This window comes from Protopterus annectens, chromosome 3.part0 (assembly GCF_019279795.1).
Source record: "Protopterus annectens isolate FY-2018-M chromosome 3.part0, PAN1.0, whole genome shotgun sequence".
In the NCBI taxonomy this organism is placed as follows: Eukaryota; Metazoa; Chordata; order Ceratodontiformes; family Protopteridae; genus Protopterus; species Protopterus annectens.
This window is the reverse complement of record NC_056731.1, coordinates 1,218,318,001-1,218,325,062: the sequence shown is the minus strand read 5'-3', so window position 1 is coordinate 1,218,325,062 and position 7,062 is coordinate 1,218,318,001. Positions and strand designations below refer to the sequence as shown.

General features: G+C 32.9%; 1 protein-coding gene across 1 annotated transcript in view; it reads right to left on the bottom strand.

Annotated features, from left to right (window-relative positions):
* BMP6 (bone morphogenetic protein 6) overlaps positions 1–7,062 on the bottom strand; it is a 1,112,490-nt gene that overhangs the window by 5,822 nt on the left and 1,099,606 nt on the right. The window lies entirely within an intron of this gene.

Sequence of the window (7,062 nt, the reverse complement as noted above, 5' to 3'; positions counted from 1 at the left end):
TGGCTCATTTAAGAATGGGGATTCTGTTTTCTGTTTAAAAGAAGTATTCAATTTCAGTGACCCTCCTGGTATGTTTACCTGTGAGTCTTGCATCTGTTGTCAATACGTGAAAGAAGGAAATGATTACACCTTTCCACACAATGGATTCAAAATTAACTTTTCACATCATTTTGACTGTCATTCTATCAATGTAGTTTATGCAGCTGTTTGTGACTTGTGTGCTGCATTCTACATTGGCAAAACTTGCCGTAAGTTATCTGACCGGATCAAGGAACATGTTAGAGCTATTAGACATGGAGATGTATATAATGCTCTAGCTAGACGTGTCTAAATGTAGAAGTTTTAGAAAATTTTCCTTTATGCTTCTGGAACAAGTGCCAGTTTTTTATGGAGATAGTGACACATTTCTAGATGTTAAAGAGCTTAAATGGCAATTATGCCTTGCTGCGGATGTAACCCCAGGGTTGAACGAAAGCATTAACATCAAATGTGCATTACGTTGGTGTACTTAATCCTATTGCTCACTGTTACTGTATGCTTTGCCATTTCATACCCATTATTCCCACTTTTTTATTTCCCTTCTACTGTGTTTCTTATTTTAATTCGTGTAGAGTGGTTTTGTCAGCTAGAGGGTTTTACTGCATCCTGCTAGTTGTAATTTTTTGATTCTCCATTCATTAGGCTTCTGTGATATAGGTATTGCCTTTACTGAATTAGGTAGTTCAGTTACTGTGTTTCCTGCTATGTTGCTTTGTTTTTATTTTTTATTTTTGTTCTCCATTCAGAGGCTTCTGTGATATGGGTATTGCCTTTAAACATTTAGGTAGTTCAGTTACTGCGTTTCCTGCTATGTTGTGTTGTATTTCTTGTTGGGTGGTTTTGTCAGCTACTTGTAGTTTTATGGTTCTCCGTTCTTAGGCTTCTGTGATATGGGTATTGGTTGTACCTATTTTAGTATTTCAGTAGCTGTGTTCCCGGCTATCGTATTCTTAGATCTAAGAACAAGCGAAAAGCCACCAGCTGGAAATCCACGAATAATTTATTGAAATAACAATCAATGCTTAAAAATTATGATATAAACTGTAAGCGTTTTCATTTAATTAGTATTAAACTTCATCAGACAACCTCCATATTACATCACTTCCTTTTATAACTTCCTATGCATTTGAAAAAGCCCACCAAATAGCCATTCTAAAACTTGCACATGCCTAGTTAGTAGAAATGTGGAAATAGAATAAAAAAATAATAAAAAATAAAAAATAAAGAAATAATGAAAAAATCAATCAAATTATGTTTATGTGGAATAGATAATTAATAAATAATTCATATATTATACAAAACATATATAAAATGGAAATAATTATTAATATTTAATTTTTAAAAAATCCTAATAAATAATTAAGCATATAAATTATAAATAAATATTTATAAATACATACCTTACTAATATTATAAATTTCATAATATTATAAATATAAAAGGATTTTTTAATCTTTGATTTTCTTCCTATCTAATGCTTTTAGTTTTAAAATTGGCATTATTGAACTACGTTCATTAATTCCTGGCCATGAATCAGCCTGCAATTTAATTTGCCATTGTAATTCTTTCTTCTCTAAGAAAAGTCCCCATGGGCATTTATCATCTATTTCAACATGATTAATAGCCATAAAATAAAATTGATGATTTATATACTCAATGTGTTTCGCAAGAGCATTATTTAATTTATTTTTCTTTATAGATTATTCATGTTCATAAATTCTTTGTGATAACATTCTCTCTGTTTTTCCTATATAAAATGTAGGACAGGAATTACACGTGGCTAGATAAACTAGTGCTTTAGATTTACAGTTATATTTACTTTTTAAAAAATATTTTTTGTTTCTTAGAAAAAAAACTATTGCCTTCTTTGATTTTATAACACCAATTACAGGCTCCACATTTATGCTCCTCATATTTAAACTTGTGTTAGTTGTTATGTTAGATCCACTTCTTAATATATCTTTAAAATATCTTCCTTTTCTATACACTATTTTAGGTAGATCAGGTAAATATTTCTTGCACTGTGGATCATCCATAAGAACTGTCCAACTATCATAAAATATTTCTCTTAATAAATAATGTTCTTGAGAATAAGTAATTATTAGAGCTTTAGTAAAATCTTTCTTGGTATTCATTATTAGGTTATCAGTATTATGATCTTCATTTATACTCAATGTATAATTTGATCAATCATCTCTAATATAAGTTGTTTACTCAAAATAGGTTTAAAATGCCCACATTTTCTCTTATTTATTACTTCTAATATTAGTGAATCAACTAATATTTCTGGATAACATTTATTAATAAACATAGTTTTTAAAAATACACATTCTATTAGAAATTCATCAAACTTAGTTATCATATGAGCAGCTCTGACCAGATGTCCTTTCACTACACATTTTTTCTGATGTTCGGAATGAGAACTATTATAATGAAGAAAACTATTTGAATATCCTTTTATATTTTTATATTTATAATATTATGAAATTTATAATATTAGTAAGGTATGTATTTATAAATATTTATAAATATTTATTTATAATTTATATGCTTAATTATTTATTAGGATTTTTTAAAAAATTAGATATTAATAATTATTTCCATTTTATATATGTTTTGTATAATATATGAATTATTTATTAATGATCTATTCCACATAAACATAATTTGATTGATTTTTTCATTATCTCTTTATTTTTTATTTTTTTTTTATTCTATTTCCACATTTCTACTAACTAGGCATGCGCAAGTTTTAGAATGGCTATTTGGCGGGCTTTTTCAAATGCATAGGGAGTTATAAAAGGAAGTGATGTAATATGGAGGTTGTCTGATGAAGTTTAATACTAATTAAATGAAAGCGCTTACAGTTTATATCGTATTTTTTAAGCATTGATTGTTATTTCAATAAATTATTTGTGGATTTCCAGCTGGTGGCTTTTCGCTTGTTCTTCGTTTTAGTTTGGTTCGTTTGGATATGTCGTCTAGTAACTCCAGCGAAACTGCCGTACAACTGGATGATGCCCCGAATAGGACCGAAGGGTCGATTGGAGATTTGACAGCTTTAATTTTAAAGCTGTCTCAGCGTGTCGATAGCCTGTATGAGAGACTTAATGGAGTGAATAACAAAGATAATGGGTGTTTGGTTGGAGGGACACCCGTTGATGTTTCGAACTATAATCTAACGCCAGCATGTCTAGGTAATGGAAATCATTTAAATACGGACATTGGTTCTAAGAACAGCTCGGAAGAACATTTATTTAATACTGAGTTGCATAATAGAAATAGAGGAACTTTATTATCTCGGCCGTTGGGCCATGGACTTAGAAATAAAGACAATAAGAACGATGAGATCCCTACCCTTAATGAATGGCTTGGTTCATCGTTTGCATTCCATAAGGAAGCAAGTAAAGGTACTGTGACATTAGACTCTAAACTTAACAATTATGATGAGAAATTATTAAAGTGTAAAAAATTGCAACTAGAAAACGCCTATCTCAAAGAGTGTATCAAACATAACATTATACCTAAGGGATTACGATTCTGGCTTTTCCCTTCAGGTTTGGTATACAATTCTCCATTTCATATGGATCTTTTGCAATTGTTTGACAAAAGTGGAAAAGAATTACTTAATTTAATTATAAAATATAACCAAATAGACATTGATCAACTCGTGGCTGAATTAGATAAACTGGATAAAGACATTAGATCTGATATTTCCTTTGATAACATACAATATGAAATGCTTCAGATATACAATTCTATTGAACAACATATTGGAAGGCTCAAAATAGGTAAAATGACTAAATTGGAGAGAGACCTTAACCAATATGCTAATGGCTTAGCATATCCTAAACCCCCAGGGGTTCAAAGAAGGAATAAACCATATGTATATAAAAATAAATCAAACAAAGACCATATGGCAGATGAACCCAGAGATCTAAATCAACATAGGAATTTTGTGGAAGAAAGTGATCTAACGTATGACGAGGAATTTCCAGAGTTAAGAAGATCGGAAAGACTTAGAAATAAAAATCCACATTTTAATCATTCAACAGCGGGGTTTCAAGGAGCCAAACCAAAGGACAAATATTGGAGAACTTGAGTAATACATGTTCGATGAACTCAAATGAAATTTATGTTGGGCATGATTCATTTATAGACATTAATGATACAAAGATGGATGATAATTTATCATGTATGAATTTAGATAGTTTCAATGTATGTAGAAACTAATTTGATTTTCAATGTAGTTACGAGAAAGTAGGAAATAACGAAGATTGCCAACATATTATAACTAATGAAGGAGGTGATTTTAATTTGTCAGAGTTAGAAATAACTCAAGATATAGCTAATTTGTTAGCTAAAGGATATACTTTCGTTCCATCGAAGCCCTTCGATTTTACTATTATTACTATTATATTACTCTGGATAAAGTGTTCGCTGATGGTTTTTCTTCCAATAGGGAACTTGCTAATTCGAAGGTCTCTTCTGACAAGTCATTTGCAAGCAACAACAGTGAACCGGAGGGAACCGTGATGGGAGCCACTTCAGTTAACACAGACTATGTATCGAATACATCGAAGGCTTTTTCTGTTAATACCAGCAATAACAGATCTGACTCCAGATCTGATCTGTTAATCAATTCATAGGGAAAAAGAAAGTAACAATGGAGTCTGAAGTTAACATAATAAAAGAAAGGAGGGAAACATTTGCTTCTGGTGCCTTTTTTCTGAGGCCAGTTTCACCTACTACTGAGAAAAATGTTGTTCATCCCAGGAAAGTGTCAGGGCAGGCAGACTATGATGGACCAGCACAGATTGGTTATGATAATGGAGTGTTTCATACTATAGCCAAGTCAACAGAAAAGGTTACTGGTTTTAGGGATTTTCACGGAAATTTAGTTAATCAACCTTTGTTTTCATCTAAAGAAGTTGGCATTCATGATAATCCTAGTAACACCCACTTGTTACCTGCTGTTCATAATATTAGTCTTCCACCACTAAGTCATAGTAACACCCACTTGTTACCTGGTGTTCTTAATATTAGTCAACCACCACTTAGTCATGATATAGGGGACAAACACCATAACAGCTACTTTAACAGGCATCTTATGGGTGCTTCATTTAATAGATGTAACAATATGATGTCTTCCAACAAAAATAATGCGGCTGGTTCTTCTGGCAGAAGGAATTTTTCTTCTGACAGTAGTGACTTACCGCAAAGTAAGCAAATGATTTTGGGTACTTATGATAAAAATCCCGGGAACTATGTTGGTGTTAATAGATGTGATTCTGTATGTTTTCAGGATGTTGATGCAACAATTGCCCACTGTCATGATCCCAAACTGTTGCAAGGCTCACATAAGGGTAATCCACCAAACTATCCGCATGTCAGTACAGAATTAATGGATTTATTGAAACAGTGTTTTACAAGTAACCCATTTTTGATAGATGATTCAGATCTTGATAACCATCAAGTGTTGTTGACACCTATCACTACCAATAACATTTCTGTTAATTGCAAACCTCTCATTATGAAACTGGAAAGGAAAATTGTCATTCAAAGGTTTAGAACTAGATATCCAATTTTTAGAAACACGTATACAGCTTGGCATTGTTCCTAAGGGGTTACGCATCATTAATTTTCCTAATAGGACTAGAAAGAATTCCTTTTTACACACAGAATTAAGTAAACTGTATAATGAGGCTGGTTTAAAAGCCCTGGAAATTATTATTACGGACAATAAGGAACAGTTAGAAAAGATTGGAGCCGAGATTTTTTCACTTAATGAGAGTATTTGTGGTCATCCTAAATTTTGTTTGTTCAAACCGTTATATGATTCCATACTTCCTAAAATAACAAGATACACAGCTACACTTTTAAACAGGAAAAGAAATAAATTAAAAAGAGATCAGCATCAGTACCATGAGGGTTATGCTTACCCTATTAGACAGCCATTTTTAAATGAGATTGGTGAGGGACGGTTTGTTAATCGGTTTCGTAACCACAGCAGGTATGACACTTATTACTCTGGTGACAGAGGTACAGTACCCAACAGGTATGGTAGTGCCAATTCCTCTGATCACATTAGTGATAGCAGTCACATTGGCCATGTGAGAAATACACAATTCCTCCTTAACAAACACACTGGAAAACACTCTAATATATGGATTGATCTCTTTCAAATAACAGAGACATTGGATGGTCAGGTAAAAGGACTTTCCATACCAATGGCAACATACAGAACTTGGCACACAGACCTACTGATAGTAATAGGAGCTCCGTATTGGATCCCAACTCAGTTTTTACTTCTCCTAATGTTCAACCAGTGTTGACGTCTCACCCACCATCTAAGAATGCCGCTATGGATACTGCAGCTTTTTCACCAACACACATTAACACTGCAGGGCACACTAATTCCACTGTTAATGTTAATCCCAATACCACCCCTACCTCTGAAGGTGACGTATTTCATAATTCATCTTTTTTAGAGCGGAGATTCACACCGGTCAAAGAAAAAAGAGACAGTACACCTATAGGGGCCCCTATGACAACGGAAGGGAAAGGGAAAGGGAGAAGTTCAAGGTTTTCCCAACTTCCTCCAAGGCACATGATAAGATTCTGGCGCAGGTAGATAGAGTTGAAAATACACATGTTGATTATGCATATGGTGATACTGGCTTGATTTGGTCTACATGTCCTGGTTTGGACAGTCATTCCTTGGTGAACATGGATAACTGTCCTCCCTCTAATACCTACTCACAGTTTGCAGTATTAGACAATACTACTGGTCAGAACACTTTCATGATTAATAATGGCAGTACTGAATCTTCTTGTAACAATGATTTGATGTCTGTTTTCAATTATTCTTGTAAAAAGTTATCTAAGGATCACATTAATGTACTAAAAAAAGGGTTTACCTTTATACCCTCACAGAGGGCTGATTTAGCAAACAATATTGCTTGACCTTAGATTATACATCAGGAAACTGAACCTTAAATTTCTTTTGGACAAAAATGATGA